General features: G+C 39.2%; 1 protein-coding gene and 1 long non-coding RNA gene across 3 annotated transcripts in view; one reads left to right on the top strand and one right to left on the bottom strand.

Annotated features, from left to right (window-relative positions):
* Positions 1-17,638, top strand: part of PDE4A (phosphodiesterase 4A) — a 318,023-nt gene that overhangs the window by 107,258 nt on the left and 193,127 nt on the right. The window lies entirely within an intron of this gene.
* On the bottom strand, positions 5,582-9,411 carry LOC117675573 (uncharacterized). Of its 2 annotated transcripts, XR_015732352.1 has the most exons (3): positions 9,194-9,378; positions 8,510-8,590; positions 5,582-6,287 (listed from the first exon to the last, which is right to left on the bottom strand). It is a non-coding gene; the product is annotated as an uncharacterized LOC117675573 (long non-coding RNA). The 2 variants fall into 2 exon arrangements; XR_004594238.3 differs by lacking the exon at positions 8,510-8,590 and having other exon boundaries at positions 9,194-9,411.

Genomic DNA, 17,638 nt, shown 5'->3' with positions numbered 1-17,638 from the left:
CCTCTCTGGACAAGGAGAGGTCTTGAGATTCCCCATAAATGCTCCAGGCAGCTGCTCCTTATGAGGAGACCACAAAACAATGGTTTCTGAGAAGGTTTAGAGTTCTGGAAGATGAGGGAATGCCATCTTCTCCCAAACCATGATTGGCACCTTTGAAAAAACAATAAGTTGGCATACTTATTTATTTATCAAGTTTATATGCCGTTCATCTTGTGGTTCAGGACAGCACTAAGTGGCTGATACTTCTTTTTCTAATCACTTTGGGAAATTGCTTGTTAAGTGCATATTAGCAATGTTTGGATCAACAAGCTTCACAGGACTGGCTGAAATTCTTTCAATCCTCAGCAAGAGAAGTTTTAAGTACAAGTTTAAGAACATAAGATATTTTTAACAGAGCAGAAGAGTGGTTAAAACTTTGATTTTCAAAAGTTGCAAATGAAAAAAAGGGTCCGGGTAAATTTGAAATAAGACTTTGGAATTAAATACAAAGAATCTTTCCCATGGGAAAATATACACAATATCAACCCTGCTCCTTCAAGGGTATCTCGTTTACCATGAATCCTCACCAGATGTCTCCCCAGAGTAATGTTTTCAAACAGGCGTCTCCAATCTTGGTCACTTTAAAATTTGTGACTTCAACTCCCAGAGTTTTGCTGGCTGAGGAATTCTGGGAGTTGAAGTCCACAGGTCTTAAAATGGCCAAGGTTGGAGACCCCTGTTTTAAAATATCTGAAATGAGCCTGACAACAGCCTTGGTTTTTAGCACTTTCTTCATTTTGCCATTTACTTCCTTTAAGCAGTAATGAACAGAGGAGGGATCACCACCTGCAGAGCGTCGTCTTCTTCTTCTTTTTTTTTTTAAAGAGAGGCGTTACAGAAATAGAAAAGTTCATTCATACAAGCACCCCTGAAATGTCAACTCCTGCTCATTGTTATTCAGAGGAAGGAGTTCTTATCAGCCTGATGCTGATGCTGGCCACTTGTGTAACATTTATCAGGCATAGAGCAATCTGGCTGTTTTCTTCAGTCAGTGTTAGAATTGATCTTAGCTCGCTGTGACAACAGTGGCCAGCATTCTGATTAGATGGCAACGGATATTTCAGTAGTTATTTTCCAAAGAGAAGGGAGGCTTAATATTTGAAACTTCCAGATTTGCTCATTTGCTGTGGAAACTAGTGGAATCTGTCAGCTGGAATGCTTTTCTGTTTCTACATAGGACTATGTAAAGTCCCCTTTTGTTTATGGGCTGTACACTTCCCTCGTGTGACTAAAATTTGAGATGACAATAATTATTTGCAAAGCTGTCTGTGGCCTGGGACCATGTGAGGATCTCCCTGTGCGTATATGAACCTGCCTGGACCTTTCACTTAATGTTATAAAGTTGCCATGGGGAAAGGAGATGGACTTTGGTGTGATTGACCTATGCGTGCCACATACTTTCCCACAGGACATGCGTGTATTTTTAATGCACCTTAGTCAGATTTTTCTGTTTTAGAGAAAGGGATGGCCACTTTTAAATTGTATGCTTTACTTTACCTGTTACTTGAGGACTGTATCCTGCTGTTGTACACTTGTGCTTTGTATAATATTATTTTAATTGTTTACATTGTGAGAAGATTTTCGCTTCAAAAAAAAAATCACATTATTTTAATCAGAGAACTTCTTCTCCTGCACTTCTATTGACTTTTAGAGGAATCTGCCAAAGTTGCTATGAGCTACATCTCAGCCAATTGTATGAAAATTGCATCTGAAGCAGTGAAATATTTGCTGAACTTTCAAGGGGACATAACTCTCCCCTTTCCCTTCCTACTCAATCTATGTCCTATGCAAACATGGTTTGTTTCTGAGGATGCTTCAAACCATCTGTTGCCTTTTTCTTCTTTCCTTGCTGCTGCTGCTGCGGTTTGTACTCTCAGCTTTTGGGTGGTTGGTTTGAGGAAATGGTGAACTGGCACCTGGCAATTATTTCTGTCATCGTGGAATTGCTGATTACATATTTCTGCATCCTCTCTCATACCTAGGGATTGTTGGAAGAGACACTGCAGAGAAAAGGGAAACAGTTTGTTTCAATATGTACCAGCTGCAGGAATGAGATGAAGCTCTTTGTCAAATTCATCTTCTTATCAACTATTGGAGAGACAACAGTGCCACAGCTAGGGGATGCAAGTGTTCCAGGTCCCTGCTTAAATTCATTTGTGTTGTGGGATTTCAGCAGAACAGAGTCCAGGATGGTCTTTGTGAAGATACTTAAACACCTTCCTCTGATCTGTACAAACTCAGAACCTTTACAGTTTTGTATATTAAAACTTGGGGGAAATGTTGCTTTTGGTTGAGTTGCTGTCTCAAGTAATCTTTCTGTCATTTCCAAAGGTGTCAGAGAACATGCTTTTGCAATGCTCTCCGGACAGAGTATCTGCAGAGCAAATGATGTATTAGTACATCAGTACAAAGAAGGGAAAATGAAATTTTGAATGAAAAGATTGAATGCAGCTCCAGACTATACAGCAAAGATTTTGCTGGATCATAGGGTGCCTGAGATGCTGCTAAAAACAGATTTGTCAGAGGACTCGAACCTGGGAAGAAGAGCGGGGGAAGGAGGAAGAGAGAAAGAGAATAGCAAACTACCAAACCCCTAAATGGCAGTGACTCATGCTGCGCCATGCAGGGAGTGGGGAGGGAAAGAGCTTTTTGGTTTGGATTCTTTTCTTTTTTTTCCCTGGTTAGCTAAATAGCACCCAGTGGCTTATGACAAAATATTCAGAAAGAACATGTGCTAAAAAATATCGCCCATTTTCTGGGCTCAGGTGTGTCTTTGCTGGATTTAGGGGATGTGGGAAAGTAAAAGCTCATTCTGTTGCAAAATGAAATATTCACCAACATTCATCTTTTAATGGATTCCTGTAATCACATTTGGAAGGACACCAGTAATATTCATTTGCACACTTCAACATGATTAAGAATGCCATAACTGTAAGTCTATAAAATTCTCAGAGATAATCTCTCTATTGCCATCAGAAGGTAAACCAGTGCTGGTAGCTATTCTCTGATTAAACATTTTCTGAAGTTTGTTATATAGCCTTATTTGAAACAGTACTAGAATACCACAATGTTGTGGCTATAACGAATATTGAACTGGTTGCCTTGTTTCCAATTACAATTCAGAGCCAGACTAACATTCTGTTTGCAGTTTTGTCCCACCTGATGTGTGAAGACATCAATTCTAGTTTGATAACTTGAGCTCCTACTCCTCCTTCCAGCAACTTGTATTCAGAAGAAACATAGTGTTACAACCTGAACATTCCATTTATGTAGCATTGCTAAAACATCTGCTATCTTAGGTGACAATTTTTTTAAAAAAAACTATCATTCCATTTGCAGCACAGGCAACATTAGAGGTTTATTCCATTTTTTTGTTGTAGTTCCTTCACGTGTTATTGTCATGAAAAGGGAGTGAGTTTAATTTGAAAGAAGGACAGATAGTTGAGTTTTTAGTAATAAGTCAATATTTTTGTTAAAAGTATTTATTTGGTTCTTCTTAAAATCACATTTATGTAGAAACACAATTTAGACATCTTCCTGAAGATATCCTTAAGTAAAGGTTTGATTTTATAATATTTTGATTATAAATTTTTTTTAAAAAATAATATTTTGATTGATCCTAATTCTGTTATTTACCTAGAATGTGGACATGAGTTATTGTTGGGACTATTGTGGCAATCACTGTTGTTTATTGTTTCAGCCAGGAGCTGAAACAATGAAGTTTATTCTGCCTCATCATAGCTACAGGATTACTAATATTTGATGAATCTGTCTAGTCCCCAATCTAGTTTGGGGACCGTGGGTCCTTGGTGCTCTCTGAGCTTGGTTGTTTTCTTGCAGACCTTTCATTACCCAAAGTAAGAAACATCATCAGCACTGATGATGTTAACCTGGTTTAGGTAATTAAATATCTGCAACAAAACAAGCAAGCTCAGAGAGCACCAAGGCCCCTTCATTTCAACCCTGCGCTACAAATATTCTCTTTTATTGATTGGTGTATTGACTATGTATAAGAAGCATGGCTTCTTACTTATCTGAACCCATGCTAATGGCATGAGTTTATGTTGCATTGTGTATTTTAATAGTGCTATACATGACTGTGAATGTGTAGTTTTCAATGATGGGAGTCACATCATGCCCCTAGGAGATGAAATGGCAACTTGATGGGCAGCAATATGATTGTGAGGAATAGGATCAGGAGTACTTAGTAGGTTCCTGAGGCTGCAGAACTTCAGACAGTTAGAAAACAGCACCAAGGACAGCTCCAAGACATACTTGCGGTTTAACAGCATTGCCATCAAGATAAGGGCATGTTTTAATAACTTGCTCAGAAATCTAACATTTCAGATTACAATCCAAGGATGATTTTGCCTGTGTCAGAGTGGGGAGTATTCAAAGACTTGTTTCTCTTCAGATGGGCTTTGGAGTGTGTGATGTTGCTGAATCATCACTGGCAGTGCCTGACTCAAGCGATGTGATTGGACAACTTCAGACCTTTTGTATTGTTGATCCATGTTCAATATAACTGGATGCAGTCATGAAACATATACATGCTCATATTGTCTAATTTAGAGTTACCAAATAAATCATCATTTGTCTGAAATGTTATAGAGTTTCCTGCTTGAGCAGGGGGTTGGAGTAGAAGACCTCCAAGGTCCCTTCCAACTCTGTTATTCTGTTATTTATGAGAAAATGTTAAAGCAATAATCTGGACTTGCTGCTTTAAAGTGTTAGATCTTGTCAGAGCTGATAGAAAACTTGTGAATCAAGTGTGCATCCTAATCTGTTAGTCTTCCATGCAAATCAAAATAGTGCCCCAAATCAACTACTTGATATCATGCAACATATGCAAAATACATAAGGTGAGCAGTAATTTTCCTGGATATGTATATTTTTAAAAAGTAATCTTTGTGGCTGAAGGCTGCACTTTCTTCTCCTATTATTTCTGGTGGCTGGAGAACACAAGGAGTAATAAAGTCATGCTAATACAAGGCAAATTCTAATTTTTGCTCTATTTTTTTCATGGAGGTTTTTAGCAGCTTATGTGAAGGTATATATATAAATATATATATTTATTTATTTGATTTCTCACTGATAATTGGCAGGAAACCATGACATTTACAATTTACCACCAAATTTTTGTACTGCAGTCATAGGAGTGCTTTGAAAAACACCAAAAAGGGAGATTTCATGGTCACTTGAGGTCTGCAAATTGTTTTCTGTCCAGAATACTTCATAGATTGGAGGGTGCAGACATAACACAACAGAGCTGAAATAGTCTAGTGGCTATCAAATGGGACCTACAGTAATTGTTCTAATTAAGTTTTCATAGAAACAAGTACTAAAAGGTTTAAATAATGCTGCCAGTTATAAAAGACTGAGTGGTAAATGTTAGTTGTTGATGCAAAACCCTGTTACATAAATATTGGAATAATATATTACAAGCTTTAAATGCTAACTGCAAATTACACTTTTATAATTGCTTTAGAACACTTTAATTTGAAGTTATCAAATATGTCAGTGAATTAAATACACACTCTTCTCATTTTATCATCTTTTATCATCTTGGTTTAATTCCAGTTCCAGTTTTAATTCAGCTGTTGAAACAATTTACTTCTTGAACATCTGTGCTGTATCTCTACGTGAATTGTGTACAGCAAGCATTCCCAAGTACGTTTTGATATCAGAATTAGAAGGTCCAAGTGCTAATGAAATTGCACAAGCCATTTTCAGTTTAGGGAGCCTTACACAGAAAAATATTTCAGGGTTGGTCTCTGTATGTTCAGAAATTGATTCAACATTTCTGCTTCTTTATTATCATCTTGTTAATTCCCCCCCCTCCCTTGTATATAGGGCTTGTTGCTTGATATGGTTTGAACATGAGTCCCTCTCATTGGTTGGAATGTAGGACAAGAATCTCTTTTACAAAACCAAAGAATAATAGTGAAAGAAACTTTCTGATGAAGAAAAACAAGCCCAGTATTCTCCTCAAATTGCCAGTGTATCCAAGTCTTATTGAATTCCATTACTTTCCCCAAATTAAGGTTGAACAGTAAAAGTAGCCATTCTCCATGTTTTCACATCCTATATATCACATTGCTGTAGTGCTCAGATTCCAATAGCCTTAACACACAGGAGCATTCGCCATTGCAGAATTATTACATCATCTTCTAGGACTCTTCAGCTTGGAAATCCCAACTTCCTTAAAAACAGGGAGTATATCTGCATTTGGAAAAGAATGTGTATTTCTGGAAAAAAAAAACCAAGAAAACAAAATTTTCAGCAGCTAATAAATCAGAAACCATTCTTTGTGGAGAGATTTATAATCTTTTGAATTATTTTTTAACATTTACAGTAAGGGTGTCCAACTTTGGCAACCTTAAGACTTGTGGATTTCAACTTGGCTAGCTGGGAGAATTCTTGGAGTTGAAGTCCACAAGTATTAAAGTTGCCAAGGTTGGACATCCTTGGTTTATAGAACCATACGTTCTGTTCATGATGAACAGCTAATAGCAATTTAATTGGTGGATCCTATATATTTTCAATATCTTACTCTGAAACCAGAGTGTTAATACTTGCTATTAATGGTCTGAAAAAGTCTCCAAACTGTTTTGACTTTGAAAGAGTTGTGCATCTCCACAAGAATCTAAACAAGGCTATTTGAAATGCAAAACATTTGGAATTCCTTAGATTAGAGTTATTGGGCAAATCAGCCTTCCCTAATTAGCTGCCCTCCAGAAGTATTGGATTATAACTGATTTCACTTCCAGACCCACATAGCTAATGACAATGCTGGTTGAGGGATGATGGAAGCTGCAGTACCACTTACCTGGTAATACCTAGAAGGAAAGGCTGATGTAAAGGATAGTAAGGAAGACAGGTGAAGATTGTAGAAGGTGGAGAACATGTTAGTTTATAAGGATCAAAAAGTTGACCATTTTACAGGTGTGTATGCCGTTTGCTGCTTCTAGCCCTTTTTTCTTATATGCTGAATAACAGGTATATTGTTCTCTTGCCTTTAGTCAGATAGGCAATAATTCTCATTCTCATCTTGATTTATGCATTTCTGGGGGTGCACAGTGGCTGATTCCAAAGATCCTAGGTAGGAAAGAGGCTGAATATTGTTTTTAAGAGTTTTCCTACTTGCCAGCTCTCAACAGACATGGACATTCGGTGCCTTCCAAACAGCCCTGAAAATACTTTTGCTTCTCTGAGATTGCCTCTGGAGTTACTGAGCTGAAGCTGTAAGCAAATTTGCCTTTGGGAGGCTGATTTCTTGGGGAATTTCAAACTGTGCCGGGCAGCTGTGGGGAAGCTGGCTCTAGGGAATGGTTGTTCCTCATAGAATATGCAGTGCAGATCTTGGAAACTTCAGGAAGGAGAAGAGGTGTTTTTCCTTCGTGGGAGAAGGCAGAGACCTGTCTGCTTCTCATGGCAACAGGCAGGGATCAATTGCTGTGCGGCAAACTGAATATTACATACTGTACATTTTAAATAGATTGAAGATACCTATAATTTCTGACTTGAAGGCCTAACTCCCAGCCCTTTCTGACTCTGTAATAGCTGGCGACGGGGCTTTGCTGTTTCTCTCCCACTCTGATGTTTGATGGCTTTCTACTCAGGTTCCCTTAGGCTGCAATAATTTTGTGAAGAGATGTCATTTTGTCTAGGTATTAGCATTTTGGAATGGGAAATTTGTTTCTGTATCTATTCTAGCCCTATGGAATTGTGAGCCCTGAGTAGAATGAATTTTGAGCGTACAAACATACATACAATCCCTAGTGAACTGTGCAATGTTGTTACAAACAATGATCAGCATAAATGCCATACACTCGTCCAGGTTGCCCATATCTATAGTTGTAGGAATTGCTTTGGAAATAATGAACTGGGAAAACATAAGGAAATTGTTTCTTGCCATGAATCAATAGGCTGTTTCATGGGCAGCTATTAATTGTTGTGTTTGAACACTGGGATCTTGAGCTTCCATCATGTTACATATACTTAATTAGCTCAGTGTAGTTAGATGGTACCTAGCGCAATAACCTTACTCAGTGCCTGAATGATGCTGTGGAGCCAAGAAAGAATGCAATTACAGTAATAACAAAAGCGTAAGTGATAATTTCTAAAAATCTATATGCGTCTATTTCACTTACTCAGATAAAACTGGGAAATGTATTTGTAGAAGAGGAAAAAGAGAAGTGACTAACAGGACTGCCTCCCACCCTACCCTCATCCAATTTATCTTCATTTATTGGTATGCTAGGAAATAAGCAAGGTTTATTATAATCTAAATCACCATGAACAAGTTTATTTCTCAGTAGAGCAACATGTTTATAGTATTCTATTAAATCATTTTAATAACTAAGTGAAATTGAATAATGCTTACAACAAAGAATGGCACTCATATTCTGATTAGGGCCCACCTTTCTAGATGGCAATTTTCAGGATTTATAGTGAAGAGCTGCATTACCCGTTTAGATATGCTGGGGTTATTTCAGGAGGTCCTTTGGCACATATTACAGTGTCTACTTCAAAAAGCAATACTGAAATTCTGCAGCATAGAAGAAGAGGATAGGCAAAATGAGTTGAAGGCACTGAAATTGCAAGTAATCTACTCCATTTTAAAAAGTCTACTGCTTTTGATTCATTGGCAGCCATTGGTCCAATTCCTGGAATCTAATTAATACATATTATTTGGGTAGAGTTTTCAGTTAAAGGGTAGTCCAGCCTTGTCTAACCTGTCTTATTCCAGATGAGCTGAAACACATCTTCATTTGTAATACAATCTGGCAGATTGGAGTACATGGATTGCCACTACCTTCTTCCAAGAATCTAGCCTACAGCCTGGATATGTCTCCTACCTAATTCCTAACTAAATCCACCACCGCCTTACCTTTCAGAGATCAGCCCAGGTTAGCTGGGCTCTGCTACCTAGCTAGCTAGACTGAGCAAAGAAGTTTTTAAGAAGGAAAAACACTCACTGCTCAGTAATACCCCATAGGTTCTGGCTTAATGGATGACTATTGAGATATAAAAAGATATATGGTAATTTCCTCTCCTGGTTTGCTTGTTGGCTTTAAAACATTCAGGGAGACATCCATGCACTCCTGATCTGTACTGTTTTTCCTCCTCCTTATCTCTATTGCAGACCTACCTGCCACATGCACATCCAGGGTTGTTACCCCCAAACAATATTTTCATAAACGACTTGGAAGAGAGAATAGAAGGGGAACTTATCAAATTTGCAGATGATACTAAACTGGCAGGAATAGCCAACACCATAGATCAGGGGTGTCAAACTGGTGGCCCACAGGCTGTGTGGGCCGCCATGGTTGTGTCACATGCAGGCCACACCCACCCTGGCTCCACAAAGGCAAAAAACATCACAATACGTTGTGTTACGTCACGTGACATGATCAAGTTTGACACCTGTGCCCTAGATGATAGGGTGAACACTGGGCCCTAACTAACAAAATGAAAATCAATGTAGAGAAAAGTAAAGTCTTGCACTTAGGCAAGAAAAACCAAAAGTACACATACAGATTGGGAGAAACTAGGCTTAATAGCAAAACTGTAAGAGGGATCTTGGAGTCTTAGTGGACAACCAATTAATTATGAGCCAACAATGTGCAGCCAAAAAAGCCAATGCAATCCTAAACTGCACTAACAGAGGGATACAATCAAGATCAAGTGAGGTACTAAAACCACTCTATAAAGCCTTAGTAAGACCACACCTAGAATACTGCATCCAGTTTTGGTCACCACACTATAAAAAAGACGTTGAGACTCTAAAAAGACTGCAGAGAAGAGCAATCAAGATTATTAGGGGACTGGAGGCTAAAACATATGAAGAACGGTTGCAGGAAGTGGACATGGCTAGCTTAGTGAAGAGAAGGACCAGGGGAGACATGATAGCAGTGTTCCAATATTTGAAGGGCTGTCCAGAGAGGAGGGGGTCAAGCTATTTTCCAAAGGACCTGAAGGCCAGACAAAGAGTAATGGATGGAAACTGATCAACCTAGATTCAACCTAGAAATAAGCAGAAATTTTCTGACAGTGAGAACGATCAACCAATGGACCAGCTTGACTTCAGAAGTTTTGGGAGCTTCATTACTGGAAGCTTTCAAGAAGAGATTAGATTACCATCTGTCAGAAATGGTGTATGGTCTCCTGCTTGGGCGGGGGGTTGGACTAGATGACCTACAAGGTCCCTTCCAACTCTGTTATTCTGTTATTAAACCATGAGGCGTGAAGTCTTTCATTAGTCTTTCAGCATAACTTGAAGTCACACGTATTAGAAATAGAAGATAACAATTACATTTTGTTGACAATCCTAACACAAAAGAGCTAATAAATTTCCAGCAACTTTGTGGCACATAAATGAAGTCAGGACGGAGAACTGTTATTTTCTGTTGATAGCAAAGGTCACAAATTATAACTGGTTGACTCTGTGCCTTGCAGACAGTTAGTATCCCCTCTGTGCAAACAGCATGGATCCTTTGAGATTTGAAAGGGTCCTTCACCTCTTTATCACTGTTGACCAACAGTTGCCCCTTTACAATTCCCACTGCTTAAAGGTTAAAAAGGTAGCAGGCTCAAATTAGGGTGCAACATACATCACAATAAATAAGCATCTGATATGGGCTTTTTTTTTAAAAAAATTACTTCTCTTGTTTTTTCCTATTTTCATTTTAATCAATTGCTGTGCAGTGCAAATGAGCAAACCTCTCTAATGAACTCTTTTTGCTTCTTAGTGGATAAAAAGGGAAACTGCCACCAAATGTCAATGGGAGGGGAACAGAATTAGACATTTCTTCACAGATGCACATTTAAATTGTGAGGGTTGCATTCTTTTCAAAAGAAGTACGTAAAAACCTTCTTTGGGAGAGAAAGGGAAGAGGGAGAAAGAGACTAGAATTGCATGTTCAGGCACCCAAAGTTGAGGAAGAAACCCCATTTTCAAGATTAGGTCAGGATAGAATCCAGGAGGAACATGGAAGGTCTTTTTAAAAACTATTCAGTGTTTTGTCAGCCAGTTCCTTTTAGCCACTAAAATTCATTTATTTGCAGTAGTTGTGAAAAAGTGATGGCAGATATACCTTTGGCTCATTGAAAATGAATATATGGTAGATTATTTTGATTTCAGATAGAGAGGGATTGAAATCTACTTTCTACCCTAAAATAGCTTCCCATTTCTATCTCTCTTTGCTGTTGTAGCACATGTTCATCAGGCAACCATATCATCAGCAGCAAGCTTGAGTTAAAGATGTGTTTGGAGAAAAAAGAGAAAGAACTGGCCAGCAATAGACTCCAGTTAAGATAAATCTTTTATCCATCCTTCTCTGAGGATGAAACATTGCAGGTGAGACGTTGGGCAACGTGTACACAGTGCCAACAATCTCTGACAATTGACGGATGCTTTTTGAGTATTAGTGTGGCAACACACACAGCTTGCTCCAACAATACTGTAAAAAGGAGCCCTGGAATATAAACCTGCATTAAGGAGCTTTCCTCACTGTGGTTCCTCTTGACATTTTATAGTTGCAGATGGAGACACAGCGCATAAAATGTGTGACTCATGCAGAATGGCAGTGGGGAGTGGGGTAAGGTGGTGTGGGGGAATGAAGTGAACTCATTTGTATGAGTGAATGAAGCTTTTCACCCAGGCATACATAAAGAGAAAAAATGGGCAAGTAATATAGGGAAGTATAAATCATTCCGAGGCTGTGACATAGTTCACTCAGCCTCTGGATGCTGCAAGCAGGAGAAAGGAGAAGGCATTAAATGTCCAGAGAATAAAAGCTTGTAAAAAAGAGAATAGTGGGTGCTAAAAGGCTATTTGGACATCATGATTACTGTGAGGATTTGTGCAGATATTGTATCAGTTACTACCCTTTCTTTATGTACTAATACTGCAAATACCGCAAATGTGCTTACTTGCACCAGTACCTCCATGAGTGGTTTGGAGTCTTTATCAGTTTGTATGTGTTCTAAACATGTTTTCAACAGGGGCAGCCTGTGGGATTGGCATGCCAAGAAACTTCATCAGTAGGAGAATTGTGTGTTTTCACACACAAGTTTTCATTATACCATAAGGAGTGGAAGAAAGGAAGGAAGGAAGGAAGGATGGATGGATGGATGGATGGATGGATGGATGGATGGGCATGCAAGCGGGCAAAGAAGTGTTGCTCCAAATAGAGACTCCTTGCTAATATCAGTTTTTTGTTTAGTACCTTCAGGGTGTCCTCTTTATCTGTCTATTGCTCATTTTCTTCCTGAATACAGAGTGCTGAACCACAGATATCTCAGGTTGTCTCAACTTGGGTACCTCTGGTAGATTGGACCTTCTTCCTAGCCATCGTGATCAAAGGAATATCTGGGGAACATTGGATTTTGGAAGGCCGAAGTCCTCTGGTCTTGGCTTAATTATCCAAGTTCATTACTGTATGTCCCATTACCTTTGAATGATACTCTTTTTAAAACAAAACACTGGTTGCAAGTCAGTTTGTCTATAATTTTTTTTGCATATGATCTCCCAAACCCCTCTTTTTACTTTCTAGAGAGAAAGCAACATTGCTTTCACTCCGGCTCTGAATGCTTCATCTATATACCTTTGAATGCTGTGTACGGGTGGGTGCTTGCCTACAAGTGTATACCTAGGGAAATGTCTGTTTTACTCCTGCTACTCGCTTGGCACCTTTTCAGAGCAGATGGTGGAATGAGCTTGGAATGAGCTATTACCAAGCAACTTTGAAATCCAGCTCTAGAATCGGTGAGAAACTGGTGCAGAATTGTTAATGAGTATGTGTGTGTGTGTGTGTGAGAGAGAGAGAGAGAGAGAGAGAGAAGGAGGGAGAGACAGAAAGAGAGAGAGAGAACTCTGTTGTCCTAAGCATCATAATTTTTGTTCTTCTCAATCTGTTTCATTTGATATTGGAGGATAAATAGATGTGGAAACAAACAAACAAACAAACAAACAAAGACCCAGCCTGCTCTACCCACCTGTTTCTCTGGGAACACGTTAGTTTTTCTCAGCCTCAGTTCCTATGTAAAATTATCCCCACAGCAGGGGATGGGATGCTAGAATCATAGAGGGAACTAAAAGTTGACTAAAGAGCTAGGCACTCTACAGGGGTAAAGGTGAACAGTACATCACATGGATGAACTAGTTCAGTAATTTGTTTTTCACTGATTTTCCTGAAAATGTTAGATCTAAAGGGTGTATGGTAATTGAAACAGAGGATTCTTAATATGTCCACCAAACAAAATAACCAAGATTTTGGTTGGTTGGGTTTACAGCATGAGTCTTATAGTTTAGGAAAGTAACTAGAATAATTATGAGGCTCCACTAGCTAGCAGGAACTGGTTGGTACCGGGCTGAAAAAGAATGGTCTTGAGTCTTTCTCTTTTTTGGTATTTCCAAGGTGTGCTATCCTAAGGAATGAGATTCTCGGGGCTAGAGAACATCAGGGTAAGGAAAAGGATAGAATTCCTTAGTGGGGACCCATCTCCTGAAGGAGGCCCCAACATTCTCTGTTGTGAGGATACCCCTCTTAGGAGCAGGGGCAGGGTTCTGGTAGTGGCAGATTTAATCAGTATAAATTTAGAGAAAAAGGTTATTAGGTGATTTGCCTGTCTGGTACAAAAGTTCTAAATATCATGCACCATCCACATAGGTTGTAGAGAGTGCTGGGGAAGAGACAGCTATTATGTAATATTTTGGCTGCAAAATCCTTGGAAAATGTAATTGGCAGATATCAGATTTAGGGTATAATAGAGAGAGTAACAAAGTCCAAAAACTCAAAGGAAGAAGTTAAGAATATAGACATAATAAGAAAAAGGAAAATTTGCGGAATGAAGAAAATGGTGGGGAATGAAGGAGGAAAGAATTTGAGGAGCACTTGGCTAGACATACAAAAGCCATCAATAAGAGATTCTTCATCTATATTAACAACAGGAAACAGCCCAGAGAAACTGTTGAAGCACAGAGAATGAGGGAATGAAAGGAAAACTCAATCAGAATATGATACAGAAGAAAACAAATGATTTCATTGTATCTGCCTTCGCTATGGGGGATATATGACAGCTAATGGTGCCTAAACCAATATTTTTCAGGGTGTGAGTGTGCAGTTGAGGCAGATCGAATATCCTTTCTTGTTACATCTATACAGAATATATTGAAAAGCTCAAAATATTGCCAGGGCCAGATGGCATCCACTCAGGGGTCCTTAAGAAATTAGGATGCTGATCTCCTGGCAAAAATATGTAACTTAAAGGCTATCATTGTGCTTCAGGATTGGAAGATAACCAATGTAACTCCAATTTATAAAAGAGAATCTGAAGGGAATTTTGTAAATCACAGGCTGGCTAAATTAACATCTGTTCCAGGCAGACTGGCAGAAATCAGAATCAAAGATAAACTCTGAAGTACATGAGCACTTCTTTCTGAAGTGGAATCACCATGGCTCTTAAAGGAGCATAGGTTCTATCTCATTATAAAGCCCATTCAAGTTGTTTGGATGTATGAAAATTAGGTGAGAGGAGATGATTCTGTTGAGATTGTAGACCTGGACTTTCAAAAATCTTTTGACAAAGTTCCTCATCCAAGACAATTAGGTACCCTGAGGACTCATAGTATTGCAAGGAATGTCCTCCAGTGGATTGGTGAAGGTCTGAACAATTGAAAATAAAATATAAAAATAAACAGGCAACTTTTTCACAATGGAAGGATGTAAAAAATGAGCTCTGGCAAGGATCTGTTTTGAGCAAGTGCTACTCAACTCATTCATATAAGATTAGGAGTTGGGTATATCCAGCAAGGTAGTAAAACATACAGATGATCAAAGTTATTTAAGGTTGTGAAGAGCCAAATGAAATATGAAGTATCATAAAAGGGATCTCTCCAAATTTAGGGACTAAATACTGAATGGCAAATACCATTGGAAGGCCAGTCAGTACGTATGAAACAAAGTATGTTGGAGCTAGACATCCATACTTTGCTTAAAAACTGAGAGGGGAAGAACTGTGCCCAACTGAAATCATAAATGAAATCATCTACACAGTGTGCAATGGATGCAAAAAAGGCAAATTCAATTCCATGCCAAGAATCTTTAGAAAAGAGATATGGTAGGCAGCAAATCAGCTAATGCAAGTACAATATGTCAGTGGTGCAACAACATCTAGAAAACAGGTAATCCTTTGTACAGGTAGTTCAAAGTTATAACAGTGCTGAAAAACTGGACTTATGGCCAGTCCTCAAATTTCTGGCCATAGCAGTATCCCTGTAGCCATATGATCAGAATTCAGGCCAGTCCACACTTGCCTGCAACCTTTTGCCTGCACCCCCAACCCTTACTGGTGGCATCACTTGCCAGCACCCTAATGCCAGCCCATGGCACCCACTCCTGCCTGTGGCATCCACCCATGCCCTCTAGCAACTGGCCTGTGGCAACTCTCCACCTTTAGTTTCCCTCCATCCCCATTTCTCACCTGCTGGCCTGCTTGCATGAGATTCCCGCTTCTTCCCACACCACATCACATGAGTCCTCAATGAGCCATGCAGGTTATGATGGCAACTATGACTGATGGGCTTGCTGTTGCTAAACAATGCAGTCACATGAAGCCGTGCTTTACAATTGCATTACTTAGTGACAGAAATTCTGCCCCCAATTGCCACTGGAATGCAAGCACTACATGTACTATGCACAGTTCTGGCCTATGAACTGACAAAGAGAGCCATATAAACATGCTTAATAAATAAATACTGTGATGCTGGAGAAAGAACAGAAAAGGGCAAATAAGATGATATGGAGGAAGGAACATTATCCATGTGAGCACAGAATGTAATGGCATAGACTAGAGGAAAGACTCATATGAAAGATATTATAGAAATTTATAAATTATGCATGGGTAAAGAAAGAATAAAATGAGATTTTTTTTCCCGTCTCCCGTAATACTAGAAGAAGAGGTCACCCAATGAAATTAACTAGTAGAAGTTTGAACACTATTGAGAGGAAATATTTATACAGTGTGGAATATACTGCCACAAGATGTGGTGCTGGCTAATTTGGATGGCTTGAGAAGGGGGTCAGACACATTCACAGAGGGCAGAGGTACTAACCCTATGATCCTCAACCCTATGATTGGATGCTTCCTCCAGACAAAGGTGCAGTCTATCTCAACATAGATGCATGGGGAGCAACAATTTGAGTGGAAGGCTGTTTTCACAGCTGAGGAAGAATTGAAGAGATGGAGCTCTACTGCAAAAAAGACTAGGTGTTCAGTTGTAAGCATAGAAAAAGATATAGAAATGGATGGGTCAGATGAGACTGGAAACCCTGGTCCCTTGATTTAATATTATCATTATGAAATGTCTGCCTTGGTTTCTTACCGGGTTATAGATAATCCATCTATCATACCTTTTATGTCCTCAGAAATCCTTCCTCAGTTGTTTACAATCCCTTCAGCAGTTTATTTAGATAGCTCTGTTGTAAAGCAGGAAGACAGGCTATAGATGAAAAGTCCTTTGGGCTTAGCAAAAGGGAAACAGGCCATACACCAGGGGTTGAAACCTAGCCTTTAGTGCACAGATTTTAAGAATGATAGCTTGGTGCTCAAGAAATATTTTGCATGCAAGGTGCTCTGCTTGGGGCAAAGGAAGATTAATGACAGAGATCCTGGACATCCCTTTCTGATCCATATAGAGAACTCAAAAAGATCATTGATCCAAGACTGTTTTGAACACCAGGGCAAACAACCTGGTGTCCTGATTCTCCTCCCTCTCCTTCAATCCTTTTCTGCTGGACATGCTGGCAGATATTTTGTGGAGCTGAAGACTTGAACTTGGGCATGGATAGGAAGATAACACTATTGGCCAGCACTGCTGTTGTCAAGGTGTGCTCAGATTTATATGTTGCTATACAAACAACAGCATCTTGCAGTACTTGAAATTTGACTGACTTAATGGAGCATGCAGAGTCATGGATTGCCTCAGATGTTACTCTGCACTCCCTTGAATTTTGCAATGAAAAGACAAGGGCCTCCAGTATGATTACATTTCATGGCCTTTTGACTACATGGCTTACATTTCTGCTTCTGTTTATCTCGTTCTCAGATCTATGTGCACACGTGCATATATGCACACAGTATCCTCCAGCTGAGGATTACATTCCATGCTTGGGTTGAGATTGCTCTAGTTCTTGTCGTGTGAGTTTTTGCCATATAAAATGGTTAATTTTTAAGCAACATCCTTGGCTCCCTTTACTGCAGTACCTTAGCGTTGCTACTTCCCTTTGCTTCTCTGAGGATGAGTTATAGCATCTTATACAGGTAGTCCTCGACTTACAACAGTTCATTTGGTGACTGTTCAAAGTTACAATAGCACTGAAAAAACTGAGTTATTACTGTTTTTCACATTTCATTGTTGCATCTCCATAGTCACATGATCATAATTTGGGTGCTTTGCAACTAGTTCATATTTATGGTGGTTGTAGTGTCCCAGAGGTCATGTGATCAGAATAGAATAGAGCTAGAAGGGACCCTGGAGGTCTTCTAGTCCAGCCCCCTGCTTAAGCAGGAGATCCTATACCATTTCAGACAA

This window comes from Pantherophis guttatus, chromosome 2 (assembly GCF_059756535.1).
Source record: "Pantherophis guttatus breed Tessera chromosome 2, ASM5975653v1, whole genome shotgun sequence".
Taxonomy (NCBI): Eukaryota; Metazoa; Chordata; class Lepidosauria; order Squamata; family Colubridae; genus Pantherophis; species Pantherophis guttatus.
The sequence above is the reverse complement of the archived record's forward strand: the minus strand, read 5'-3'. Positions and strand labels throughout refer to the sequence as shown.